At 40.4% G+C, this 15,062-nt stretch overlaps 1 protein-coding gene across 1 annotated transcript in view; it reads right to left on the bottom strand.

Moving 5' to 3' along the window:
- The window catches only part of PRR16 (proline rich 16), a 160,912-nt gene extending 150,592 nt beyond the window's left edge, over positions 1 to 10,320 (bottom strand). The window contains exon 1 of the mRNA XM_082191633.1: positions 10,217 to 10,320. The gene's annotated coding sequence lies outside the window, so the exon portion shown is untranslated. The remainder of the gene's footprint in view (positions 1 to 10,216) is intronic.
- Positions 10,321 to 15,062: the final 4,742 nt, after the last annotated feature.

Genomic DNA, 15,062 nt, shown 5'->3' with positions numbered 1-15,062 from the left:
GTACATTGCATGACAATTATGGCCCCGGGCACCCACGGTTGCGGGGCCGAGTTGACTCTCCTGACAGGAGGCATAGAGTTGACAGAAAGGAAAATTTACACTTTGAAAAAATCTGCAGTATGTGGGCACAAAAAGATTAGCAAGTATAAATTCTGAATGTTCCAAATTGTAATGCACCCAATTTCCTTAGATCTAGGGGGTGGTGATCTGTCTTTTGAGTCCTCCATCCTTTCTTGGAAACCCTCACTCATTTAATGATATAATTCTATAATTTTGAAAGCCCAGTTGTTATTTTCACAGCAGCTTCTCATTGGCAACAAACAATACCCATTCTTGTTGCATTGTTACAGGTATATATAATCTCCTCTTTGGAGACTCATAGATAAGGCCAGATTAACATATTTCTCCCATTTTGTCAAAAATTGTGCTTCATTTGGGACTAACTGCTTCTTATCCTCACTATCCTCCCAATGTCTTCTTTGTATTAGCTTGATTAAATTCATCCTTAGAATAATGTACCTGCTGGATCTGTTTACCTCTGTAATTATTTCCAATCAATGTTGCCGAGCCAGGGGCTTCCTGGGGACTTTGCATCTTACTTACAGATATTAACAGAGCACCAGGGTCAACCCTTTCCTGTGTGCCTGAATCTGTTTGAAGAAAGGCATCAATCACTGCAATTTTATGGCATACCTTGGGAGGAATTTGAATCTGATTTTGCTTTGATGAATGATTGCTATAATGCCTTCCACACCCAAGATGCAACAAATCTGAGACAGTGTTCCTATTCAGTAGTTTTTAATAGGTGACAAAAAAGATGTAAGAGATAAATTCTCTTCTTTATCCTGAAACTGAATTAGGCCATTCAGTTCTCTATTGACCATAACAGGAGCCATAAAGTCCAATAATCTAATAAACTTGTGATTCCCTATTAAAATTTCATAATAAAAAATTAACTGCCTAATTTATTTAAGATGTTGAAACAATTTATGGACAATTTCACTAGTCAGCATACCTTGTAAGCTTAACATTTCCAGATTAGATACCTCCTGCATTAATGTTTGCTGTGGAGGACTATTTTTCTTCCTGACAGAACATTTCCATGGGCATGTCTGCAAAGGTGGCTTTGCCTTAGCAGAAAGCACAATTTTTTGTGATCTTTCCTACCTACAAAGACTTTGTGCCTCCTGAAAATCTGGCCCTGATAGCTGGAGAACCCTCCAGAACAGCACTGGATATGATGCAAAAGACTCTCATAAGTAGGGGTGCCCTAATTTGTGCAAGAAGAGTTAAGGTGGTTGAGGTAAAGTCACCAGTGAATTCAATCCATGTTGTTCACCTTAAAAAAACAACAACACATACACATTTGGTGAAGTTTATCCATTTCCTGTTGTCCCGTGAATATAGCTGGTATCATTATGATTTACATGCAAATACTCTAGGATCATAGTGTTGTCAATCTGACTGGAAATTCCTCTGAGAGAAAAAAAAATGCTATTTAAATTACAAGATTTCTGAGGTAGAAAACAATCAGAAACAGACTGTGTCAAATTCAGTGGCGTAGCGTGGGGGGTGCAGGGGGGCCGGCCGCACCGGGCGCAACATCTGGGGGTTAGGGGGCGCAAATCCATGGGTTAGGGGGTGCAAATCCACGGGTTAGGGGCGCAAATTACTTGCCTTGCCCCGGGTGCTGACAACCCACGCTACGCCACTGGTCAAATTCACAGGGAAACTAGTCTGAAGGTGCATGAGGCCACTACTTTACTGATGCGAACCAGGTCTCTATCTGGTCAGTGTCTGAACATCTCCTGGAAACAACATTTATAGAGCCTTGATATAAAAAGTGGGATATAAATGTGCGTGGAAAATAAATATATACTTCAAGAGGAAGACAATTGTTCCCGCTCCTCCACATGCAGCTGCTGGGTGACCTTGGGCCAGTCACACTTCTCTGAAGTCTCTCAGCCCCACTCACCTCACAGAGTGTTTGTTGTGGGGGTGGAAGGGAAAGGAGAATGTTAGCCACTCTGAGACTCCTTAGGATAGTGATAAAGCGGGATATCAAATCCAAACTCTTCTTCTTCAAGTTGGCTCCTACAAATGTTCATTGCATTCTTCGAAGAATCACAGTAAATGAATATTAAATCACTGTAATTCATTCATTTAATTTCATTTATTTATTATATTTCTCTGCCACTTTTCACTCACATGAATCACAAAGCGGCCTACAGACAACAAATAGTGGCATAGCAGAATATCCCAATTGCAGCATAAATCATACAAAATTATTAACAAATCATCACCAAAACAATGGCAAATCACCAGTAAAGCAACTGCCTTCTATAAAACACTACTAACAAAACAACTTAAAAAATAAGCTAAACAGCACAACCACAAGAAAAGTCATATTCTAAAATTTTACAAAGCATTACATCACTCATAATCTACAAAATAGTATTAACCACATTAACAAAATAATTCACACGCACTCTTTCTCTACTCCCATAACTCATAGTCTTCCATTCAGTTCATCAGAAGATGCATACACAGCAGCAACAAGCCTTTGCCTGGTCAGCAGAGAGTCCCATTCCTCTCTTGAAACATCTCCCTTATGAAGGTTAGAGGGTGGGGCAAGGCAGGTGGACCAGAATCATAGAATCATAGAATCATAGAATCATAGAATCATAGAATCATAGAATCATAGAATCATAGAGTTGGAAGAGACCACAAGGGCCATCGAGTCCAACCCCCTGCCAAACAGGAAACACCATCAGAGCACTCCTGACATATGGTTGTCAAGCCTCTGCTTAAAGACCTCCAAAGTAGGAGACTCCACCACACTCCTTGGCAGCAAATTCCACTGTCGAACAGCTCTTACTGTCAGGAAGTTCTTCCTAATGTTTAGGTGGAATCTTCTTTCTTGTAGTTTGGATCCATTGCTCCGTGTCCGCCTCTCCGGAGCAGCAGAAAACAACCTTTCTCCCTCCTCTATGTGACATCCTTTTATATATTTGAACATGGCTATCATATCACCCCTTAACCTCCTCTTCTCCAGGCTAAACATGCCCAGCTCCCTTAGCCGTTCCTCATAAGGCATCGTTTCCAGGCCTTTGACCATTTTGGTTGCCCTCCTCTGGACACGTTCCAGTTTGTCAGTGTCCTTCTTGAATTGTGGTGCCCAGAACTGGACACAGTACTCCAGGTGTGGTCTGACCAGAGCAGAATACAGTGGCACTATTACTTCCCTTGATCTAGATGCTATACTCCTATTGATGCAGCCCAGAATTGCATTGGCTTTTTTAGCTGCCGCGTCACACTGTTGGCTCATGTCAAGTTTGTGGTCAACCAAGACTCCTAGATCCTTTTCACATGTACTGCTCTCAAGCCAGGTGTCACCCATCTTGTATTTGTGCCTCTCATTTTTTTTGCCCAAGTGCAATACTTTACATTTCTCCCTGTTAAAATTCATCTTGTTTGTTTTTGCCCAGTTCTCTAATCTGTCAAGGTCGTTTTGAAGTGTGATCCTGTCCTCTGGGGTGTTAGCCACCCCTCCCAGTTTGGTGTCATCTGCAAATTTGATCAGGATGCCCTTGAGTCCATCATCCAAGTCGTTGATAAAGATGTTGAATAAAACCGGGCCCAAGACAGAACCCTGTGGCACCCCACTAGTCACTCTTCTCCAGGATGAAGAGGAACCATTGATGAGCACCCTTTGGGTTCGGTCAGTCAACCAGAAGCTGATATTCTAATGGTCTAATTAAAACCAGAAGCATCCTATTAACTACAAGAACTTGGAACATGGATCATCATTATCTTTTTATTATTATTTGTATGCCGCCTTTCCACAGATAAAACAATGCTCAAGGCTGCTTACAATATGAAAAGATTTGCATGATTGCAAACATAGCAAAGTAGTCATAAAAGTAAATAAAAACACATTACAAACTACATAACCAAACTGAACCATTTCCACATAAAAATAAAGATACAAAAAGTTGATATCAGTAATATCAGTTAATGTCAGTAACAACAGCAAAAACGCCAAACAAAACTTCCCCCCCAAAATACCCCAGTCCTCCCTGGACAGAAGCCACAGCAACAGTTATTATGAGGCCTGTCAGGGCCTGCCCTGGGGCAGGTGGAAAGAGGCCGGACCAGGGCCCTCAGGCACTCAAGCAGGGGAGTTTTCCTGGGCGGCAGGAGCAACGGCAGCAGTCCTTATGAGGCCTGTCAGGCCACGCCTGGATGGGGAACCTGTGGATGGAGGAACCTGTGGTCCCCAGAAGCATAGCTGTCAACTTACAGATTTGAAAATAAGGGATCAGCAGCCTCGAAAATAAGGGATCAGCAGCCTCGAAAATAAGGGATTTTAGTCAATCAGCAGCCAAACAAAGCCTCAAGTGGTGGTTCTCACAGCTCAGCAACCCGACAAAGGGGATGCAGCAAGGAAAACCACCATCACTTCTCCGCTGGGAAGCGCTGAGCAAAGGCGAGTCCCCAGGCAACGCGGCCAATTTGATCAGCACAAAGCATGCAAGCGCCACCCCCCCCCAGTCATTCTTAGACTCCTTATTGGGTGAACAACGCAGCCAAGCAACACAGTTGGAGCCTCCCTCCTCCCTGGCCGGCAGGGAGAGAGGGAGAGGAGCTGCTTCCTTTGAAACCCGGGAAATTTAAGGGACATCATCAATAAGGGACAGCAGCAGGACACAGCGCTGGGATAAGGGACTTTCCCACCAAATAAGGGACGGTTGATGGCTATGTCCAGAAGTTGTTGGAGTCCAGCTCCTATCCCCCCGATCATTGGCTCTGCTGGATGCAGTTGATGAGAGCTGGAGTCAACTGGAGGGAAACAGACTCCCCATCTCGGACTTAGGTTTCTTATTTTGACTCCCCTCTCCTTTGATACCTGACATAATTTTTAAAAGTAGAATAAATGCCCCTGTCTCAAATTTTTTAAAAAAACCACACACCTTAAAATGGTAGAACTACCGTTTTTGCTACTACACTAACAGCTTTGAGCTGCAGGTTTCTGCATGTAAGAGAAAAGATGGGAGTCCTCTGCTGCAGGCCATGTAAACCAGTTAATGGCTGGGAACAACCTAGCCTTCCCTCTTCAAATTGGTCAGGCAACTAACTTACCGTATTTTTCGCTCTATAACACGCACCAGACCATAACACGCACGTAGTTTTTAGAGGAGGAAAACAAGAAAAAAAATATTCTAAATGAAATAGTGGATATATGATTTTTGTGGTTCATGCTGTGGCCACAGACATATGATCTGACAGTGAGTTTGGAGTAGCCCAATGCAAAAATCCTGAGGATCCATGTGGGTCCATGCTTTGTAACCACGGAGGAGGGAAGGAAGGGGAACCATGGATCCTCTGCTCACGACTGCAGCAGATCCCCCCCCCCCCGCCACCCGCAGGCATTCCCTCCATAACACGCACAGACATTTCCCCTTACTCTCTAGGAGGAAAAAAGTGAGTGTTATGGTGCAAAAAATACGGTAAATAGTCAAGTGGTGGGTTCTGCATTTGGAATGAGCTCAAACTAGTCTTTCATCTGCTCCCTCCTCCCCCAGAAGCAGCCACCAAACATCCATCTTCCAGAGCCCACATGCGGAAAGAGGATGCTTAGTTAAGGTTCCTGCAGGGGCGTGTGATGAGATGAGCTGCTTCGGCAGCCAAGGGTATGTGAGGAACCTCAAGAAAAGCATGGCCCAAGTTCCCACACTTCTGCTGAGGATGAGTCATATTCAGCACTTGTCTCGATTCTGTTGCCAATGTCTTTGATTTATATGACAAAGTTAAGGGAAGCAGCACTGGGCAGCATGTAGAAATTCTTTTGATGAGCATCATAAAGCTCACAAACACAGCTACATGTCAGTGAAGGAACATACGCCTACTGGCAGGCATTTGATACATTTCTACAAATAACATTCTGGCAGGTGACACATCAGATGTGGGCTTTTTTTGCAACACAGAAGCCTGGTGATGGATGCTGAGTAGAAACTGGAAATACTTGACTCCAGAAAATGATGTGATTGTTGCAGGGGGCAGAGCAAGAAACTGCTGGTATTGCGGTTAGGGATTTGCCAGTTTGAATATTTCCTCAAAGACTCCCACAGACTAGGTTAAGATTGCCACCATGCCACCATGACCTATATCTCTCGCCATCCTCCTCAGGGTTGTAATGTAGCAACAACCTGAGAGTCAAGCACTGGGATCCACAGGCTAGCTGTCAATTAGTTCTCTATGGAAGTTTATAACCAAAGAAACAAATGCGTGTATTGGGCATTCACAGTGGGACCAGGTGTTAAACAGGGTGGTGTTATCGCCCCAACTCTACAATTATTTTCATTGCCATAATCCTACACTTTGTCGAAGGGAAACTCCCTGTGACGGGCGTGTCGGCACTTTTTCCCCACACGCCGTTGGGCCCGCTCTCACTTAGATAAATTGCCCCCACCTTACTGAACAACTCTTTACCTGAAGGTCTCTTTCTCTTTCCCCTTAAAATTTTAGACCTTTGTGAGGGGGTAAATAGTAAGTTGGAATCTCAGACCAGTTTTCTTTAAATAAACAATAAAGATTTATTTAAGGTAAGAATGTAAATAACACAAATGGATTCAGCTTAGGTTACTTCAGGAATACAGTGCAATTTCAATTAAATTCATCCTCAGTTGTTTTTGCATTATAGGTGTGGTTCCTTCATATGGTCCTTTCATTTTTTTATTATTTTACTGTTTTATTAAATTTGCTTACTAACATAACATTATTATATGTATTCTATAAAACAAAGAATACAAAACAAAATTCATTCATATTACAATGCATAACTACATAATATTAATATATATGGTTTCTGAAAAAATGCTTACATAACAAAATCACTTCAAAATACCATCCAGTTTACTTTTACTTTTTCCCCCTTTTCCTTCCCCCTCCCTCCCCACTCCAACCCTCCCCCCCCCACCAGTCTGGCCTTCCTTCTTCATATCTTTATCCATGTACACAGTCTGTTCATTCGAGCTTGTATGTTAGGGTTGGCTTCCCCTCTTTCTATCCAGTTCCTGAAAATGCCCATTTATTTGTGATTCTTTGGCATTTATTTTCTCATCTATCCTCTGCCACTATCTGTGCAAATATTTCTGATTGTACGTATTCAAAAACATAATCATTCCATTTTTCCATATTCCATTTGGCCTTTTCTTTCCATCCCAAAGCAATAACTGCCATTCCAGCTAAAATCATAATCTTGTACAACTCTTGCTTATTACTTTTTACTTTGCTATTTCCCAGTATTCCCCAAAATAACAAATCCCTATTAACATCTATGTTTATTTGAAATAATCCAGAAATTACCTTTATAATCTTTTGCCAATATTCTACATTCCCACCACATGTGTGAATATAGTCCTTTTTCCTGACCACAATGCCAGCATTTGGGACTAAACTATATACGCCATTTGTGCCGGAGTTCTATACCATTTTAATAAAAAAATTCTACTTAATTCTTTATACTTTTCTATTTTAATATTGTTTATATTCTTCATCAGTTCTTAGGCCATTGGTTCCTTCATATGGTGATACTTTCTTTCAGTTATCCACCCCTTTAACAATCCTGCTCCTGAGGTACTTTAAGCAATAACAGACCAACCTCTTCAGCCTCAATTCCAGCCCACCTCCCACAACTCAACCATCTCTCTTCAAATCCTCTTCTTTAAACTCTCCCTCCTGGAACCACAGCCAATCAGAGGCTGCCGTTTGTTAACCATTTGCTGGCAGGGAAAGAAAGGGGAAAAAGAAACACTTGCTGATCCAACCTGTCCAGCAAAACCAACTTTTTTGTCACACTCCCCACCGGAGTAGAAATCATACATCAAAGAGATGGAAAGCACTTAAATCTGAGTAGGCTGAAAGCAAAGAGTAAGGTTACCATAACTTCCATCATAGTGCTCCAGTATGCTGATGACAATGTAGTGTGTGCACACTCAAAGGATGATCTCCAAACCATCCTAAATATCTTTGCAGAAGCTTATGAAAAGCTTGGCCTATCGCTCAACATCCAAAAAACCAAAGTGCTACACCAACAAGCACAAAACAACCCCTCTACAGTGCCACAAATCCAACTCAATGGCGTAATGTTAGAAAGTGTTGATCACTTCTCCTACCTGTGCAGTTTTCCTTCCACAAGGGCTGACATTGATGCCAAAATCCAGCATTGCCTGAGCTCTGTGAGTGCAGCTTTCTCCTGATTGAAGCGCTGAGTGTTTGAAGACCGGGACATTTGCACGGAAACCAAAATGTTTGTTTACAAAGCTATTGTACTACCAACCTTGCTATATGCTTGTGAAACATGGACCACTTCTAAACACCATCTCCAATTCCTCAAAATATTCCATCAATGGTGTCTCCGAAAAACTTTACACATCACTTGTGAAGACAGGCGAACTAATGCCAGTGTACTGGAAGAAGCAAAGATCACCAGTGTCAAAGCAATGAATCTCCAACATCAACTTCGTTAGACTGCTCATGTTGTGCGGATGCCTGATTATCGTCTTCCAAGGCAGCTATTCTATTCTGAACTTAAAAATGGAAAGCGTAATGCTGGTGGTCAACAAAAGAGGTTTAAAGACTCTCTCAAGACAAATCTAAGAAAATGTAGTATAAACACTGACAATTGGGAAACACTAGCCTGTGAGTGCTCCAGTTGGAGAACAGCCTTTACCGAAGGTGTCATGGGCTTTGAAGATGCTCAAATTCAGGACGAAAGAGAGAAACATGCTAAGAGGAAGGCATGCTTGGCAAACCCCCACCGTGATCAATTCCCACCTGGAAACCTATGTCCCCACTGTGGAAGGACGTGTGGATTCAGAATTGGCCTCCACAGTCACTTATGGACTCACTGTTAAGACCGTGTTCATGGAAGACAATCTTACTCAGTTACGAGTGATCGCCAAAGAAGAAGAAGAAGAAGTCCTATTTCTAAGAATTAAGCTTCTAAGAGCAAAATGTACTTCCAGTGAAATTCCTAGCTGGGGAACTATTGAACACAGATTTTCCAAATCCAAATGCATCCACTGCATCTTTTTTTAAAAACAACAACAACCCAATTATCCCATGCTGTTATGCTAGGCATGGTTAACTGATGTTACATCTATTAACCTCAGGTGCTTACTTCTGAGTAAACATGCAGAGGATTGGGTGGTCAGTGTCCCAGGTCGGTCTGGTTCCCCAACCCTTGCATATTCTCCAAAACTGTTTTGCTTGGAAAGAGTATCATGGGAGATACTTCAGACAATAGTGAAAACTGGCTGATCAGGTAGCAACCTCTTATGCTGCCGATTCCTGACCCATTCAGGCATTCAAATTTGGCGTTTACTGTATTAAGTTTTTCAGATGATAATGCTAGCACTTCTGTCCCAATTTATGATGTTCCTTTTACACAAGTACCTCTTGTGTTATGGAACTGCGGCTTTTTGATTGATACACTGCCATGTTGCACTAAATATTAAAATAGCAGGAGCAAACTGTATGCTGGCTTACCATCCCAATTTCATCCCAGGAAACACCCACAATTTCCCAGGTTTACAGGGTTGCAAATGGATATTTTTCTGGAAGCAGTTAAAACAGAAATTAGCACTAGACTTCCACTAGATTACACTAGAAGTGCCTTTTACATTGTGTGAAAGATGACATAAAATGTGGAAATTAGTGATAAAGAAACATCAGGAAAATCGTACCCTCCAACATTTCTCTAATTAAAATAGAGATGTCCTTCTTCTTCTTCTTCTTCTTCTTCTTCTTCTTCTTCTTCTTCTTCATCTTCTTCATTTTATTATTTATCCTCTGCCCATCTGAATGGGTAGCCCCAGCCACTCTGGGTGGCTTCCAACATATATTAAAATGTAATAAAGCATGAAACATTGATAATAAATCCTTCCCTGTACAGGGCTGCTTTCAAGTGTCTTCTAAAGATTGCATACTTATCTCCTTGCCTTGGGAGTTGCATGATGCCATACCATCCAACATTTCTCTGATGAAAATAGGGATGTTGTAAGGAAAAGTGGGACATTCCAGGATCAAATTAGAAACCAGGACAGCTTTTGTAAATCTGGGACTGTCCCTGGAAAATAGGGACACTTGAAGGGTCTGGAATATGGACTAAAGTGCCATCTGACTGCAGTCATATATTCAGATGTCTTCTCACTTTTGGTAGTGGCTCTCACTGTGGGAGAGCACCCAAGAACAAGACGCCTCTCGCCTACTGATGGTTTGTTCACTGCCAATCTGTTTTTTCAGCATTTGACCCTTACATATTTCCTTGGTATGGAACGCTGAGACTGTTCACTACAAAACTACAAGCAGAAGAAGCCAATGGAGCTATGTGGAGCTTCTGGAATAGACAGTGCGATTGTGAAGTCATGCTTCTAGAATCAAGGTCCTGTCTTCTCATTTTCAAAATTAAGCGATATGGATGTTTTATAATTAGATCAAGATTTAGAACACAGTGATCAAGTGCCAAATCACGCCAGAATAAAATATCTAACACAATTTTCTGTAACATGATCGGACAGCTTGGCTCTTCCCAAAGGCATCTGTATGCATACACAAATCCTTAATTATTTTACATAGGATGTGACCAAAACCACCAACAGATCACAGGACACAGAGAACTGACCTATGACTTGGTGATGGTTTTGTGGGAAGTCTTAGTAAAGAAATATGAGGATCCATATGGAACTGTGCCTCAGATCTATGGTTCATTTGTTTTTGCTTGTTTGTTTTGTGCTCTGGTAGTCAATACTGAGAGACGTGGTCTTTGGTTTGATGGTGGCTATACAATTTCAAGTTTTACTTGATCTGACTTGTGTGCTTATCTGCCCATGGCATATTCTTTCATCTCTCTCCCGCACTCCATTCTCTCTTTCTCCCCTGACTCTGTGTCATCCCACTTGGTCACTTTCCCCACCCCCTCCACAAGACTTCCAGATCATTCACCTTGCCCTTTTACTCCCTCAGTTTCTCCATTTTTTGTTTAGCTCTTCAGGTGGCAACCTGAGTCTGGAAAAGGACATAGAGCTGAAAGGGGAAATGGAATATGTTTCTCTTCCAGTTTCCCCTTCTAGCTCTAGGTAACTTTCAATGGGAGCAAGGAATTATCAGACCTCACCACCTTGTGATTCCTTCAGTGAGGAGGGACCCAGAGGCTTCATAGGCACTAAGGGAAGTCCTCAAAGGTGCCATTGCACCATTAGTGACCCCAGGTCTACACTCTACAAAAGCTTTTCTTATTGCTTCACAGTTAATGTTACTTCCATACTAAACTGAACTTAAAATATCACTAGATAATGACTTTGTAATTATTTTCCCCCCTCACGATGGGGATGGTGTGAAACTATGATGTTTCAGTTTTGTTGATTCTTCATTTTGTTCCACATCTTACAACCAAAATCCCCCTTGAAGTATTTTAGGCAACAATTGGAAAGTATTTCCACTTCCACTCAGTAACAATTCTCCAGTATAGCTAAGAGTTACAAATTACAGCATATTTATTTTAAAAGTGGCATAACGTTGAAATCAACTTATAGTTAATAGAACTGTTGCTAATATATATGTTGTATTTTAAGGATTCATTATCAAAAGACAATGTATTTACTGAAGACTTAAAATAGAAGTTAATAAACCTGAAAATTCTTAAGGCAATCAAATAAGCAAATACAATTGCTAGGGACAAGCTAATACATTTCCAATTAGTGCAGCTGTAATTTGCACAGAAGATACAAGTAGGCACAGTCCATTTATAACAACAACAACTTATATCCCATCCATCTGATTGGGTTACGCAAGCCACTCTGGGCGGCTTCCAACAAATTAAAACACAACATGACATCAAACATTAAAAACTTCCCTATATGGGGCTGCCTTCAAACGTCTTCCAAAATTCAGATATTTATTTCCTTGACGTATGATGGGAGAGCATCCCACAGGGTAGGCGCAACAACCAAGAAGGCCCTCTGCCTAGGTAAAGCATATTTCAATGTCAGTTATTAAAATTGACATCAATTATTATTTCACGCTCCTCCATTGACTTCAGTGGGCTTAACAATGCTAGGTTTGGCTCGATTAAATTCTACATGTTTCAAACATGCCGTTCAAAAAATAATATTGTTAAAATCGTTCCTGATTCCAGGCGATTTTCTTTTATGCAAGCAATAATGTGATACACGAAAGAAAATCTGCTAATCTTAGTCATGTTTTACTACTCAGAAAACAAATAAGGAATGAATTGGTTTCGGAACATGCGAGCAATTAATAATAGATGCTATCTAATGGACCACTCCTATGAACCACTTTGCAAGCCCAGCAGCCAACTGAGAGGGGAATAAGGGTCTAAACTCTGATGCAAGGGCATAACTGATGCTCTGCGTCTTGGTCTGGCGCCAGGTCCTATCCGTGCCCAAGGGCAGACAGAGCAGTAGCTATCAGATGAATCATGTGCAAATAGAACGTTTCAGCAATGAAGATGTCCAAATTCTCATGAGAATTGGCATCACTGAAATCAGCCAGAGCTCCTTTCCATTAACGTACCAGGGTGATAATTTTGAACACAGTTGTTGTACATTCTATAGGCACTGCATATATCATTTCTGTAACACATGTTTAACTCAGAGAAATGTAATATTATAGTAATAACTTGGGCATACAGGAGGTACAAGATCTGAGCCACTTGCTGCAGTTCAGAAAGCCTTTGTTCCACGTTGAATATCAGAATGCAGACCCCAGGTGCTTTTCAGATGAACTGCTGCTTAAAAAATAAAAATAGGTCACTTCTCTTTCAGAAGGAGATGTTTTGTTCAGCATAGAGGGTACAAGGCACTAAAACTATGTTTTCAGATATATTTTTAAATTAAATTTATGCTTTTCACTAATTTTACAATCATTTTCAAATCATCTTTGAAGTTTTACATTAAAGTTGAATATGACAGTACAATCATTTTAACATTTCAAAACTTGACTTCTTCCCCCTCTTTCTATGGTTCCTTAAATTTATTTTTACTATCTTCTGCATATCCAAATTAACTTAATTTGTTCATTTATTCATCTACTTTAAATATATACTCTTATAAAACAGTATAAGTATTATTACAGTAATCCTGCCAATGTTCTTATCTGTTTACAATTTATCTGTAAATATCCAACAAACCATTTCCATCCTTTTATAAAAAGTTTGTTATCTTGATTTCTTATTCTTCTGGTAAGTTTTGCCATTTCTGCATATTCCATAAGTTTTTGTATCCTTTCTCCCTTTGCTGGGACTTCTGCTTCATTCCATTTTGGGGCAAGTAATATTCTCGCCTCTGTAGTCATATACATGAATAAGTTTCTATACAGTTTAGGTAGTACTGTGCCTATAATTCCCAAAAGAAAGGCTTCTGTGTTTTTTACAAACGTTATTTAAACATCATTTTCAATTCATTATATATCATTTCCCAGTAAGCTTTAAACTTCCTACAAGACCACCACATGTGATAAAAAGAACCTTCTTTCTCTTTACATTTCCAACACTTATTTGTTTTAGATTTATACATTTTTGCCAATTTACTCGGTATTTACCATTGATATATCATTTTCATATAATTTTCTCTTAGACCATAACATGCTGTAAATTTTATATCCATATTCCACAATGGTTACCATGCTTCCATGTTGATATTATGACCAATATCTATTGCCCAGTGTATCATTTTCAGAATTTAAAAGGTCAATAAGCTTGCAACGGTGTTAAGCAAAAGTTGCTACCTTTTAAATACAACCACAAGCACACAAATGTGGAACACTCTAGTAACTTTTTTATTTAGCAGAGTGTTAGTGGCCTGCAATGCTGAGAGCCTATTGGACAAGGAAGAAGGTCTGCATTAAACATCCCATTTGAAGTATCGCTTGCAGTTGACAAAGTATCAGCCAGATTACAGTTAGGTAAGACATACCATATTTTTCCGTGTATAAGACTAGGTTTTTTTCCTTAAAAATAATGTCAAATATTTGGGGGCATCGTATACACGGATACATCTCCCCCATTTTTTAAAATCAGGGTCCCCCAAAATAGGGGGCGTCTTATAGACAGAAAAAGACGGTACTTTGTGTTTTCCCTCCACCATCATGATGTTTAAAATAAAACAGGATCTGGAGCTCTTTTGGGATCGCTGCAGACTTCGGGGGGAATGAAAGAAACACCTTTATGCCCTTTAACAAATGTTGGAAGGGATGAAAATGAATTGGTACTGGCTATTTTTGACAAGCCATTAGAAATCTTTCATTTATTCATACCTGATGAAATGGAACCAAATGTTTAGTCTTGGTTGTTTTCTTTTTCCCAGTGGCATACAGTAAAGAACCGATCTGATGATGAAACAGAATTTTCCTTGGCCGTTAACTATAAACATGATTCACGCTTGTTCCCAAAGGATAACCATCTCAATAGAGCTATTCATTAACATTCCCTTTCAACAAATTCTTTTCTTTTGAGAAGAGGAATCTGGTCAGATTGACAAATGAGCATCTCTCTGATCAAGCTTGTCAGGCGAGAAAAAATATTTCCCAACTTAGATCAGATGAAACTTAGATCAGAGCTGGGGGAATCATAGAATCATGGAGCTGGAAGGGACATTAAATGCCCTTTACCTTTTTACTCCATCCCACTGTTACACAGTTATAAGCGCCCAAACGAATGTCGTGCCATTTTTAAATACATTTAAGTACATCGGTATTCAGGAATGGCTGAAGCTAATGAATGTCAAAGACCAACAACATCTGGAGGGTCCCAGTTTCCCAGTTTATATACCAATATAAGTCATTTCTCAACCTTCTAATAAACATATCCCTCTCACGTGCTAAAACATGTGTAACAAAAGGTACTGTAATGCCTTAAATGTGACCATACTTTATAATACAAACTTTCTGAGGTTATAGTCCACTTCATTGAATGCACAATCTGTATTTCTGACACCTTTTGGATGTTCTGGGTTTTTGGAAGTAGAATATTTGGCATTTGT

This window comes from Podarcis vaucheri, assembly GCF_965113315.1.
Source record: "Podarcis vaucheri genome assembly, chromosome: 11".
NCBI lineage: Eukaryota > Metazoa > Chordata > Lepidosauria > Squamata > Lacertidae > Podarcis > Podarcis vaucheri.
This window is presented reverse-complemented; position numbering and strand designations above follow the sequence as displayed.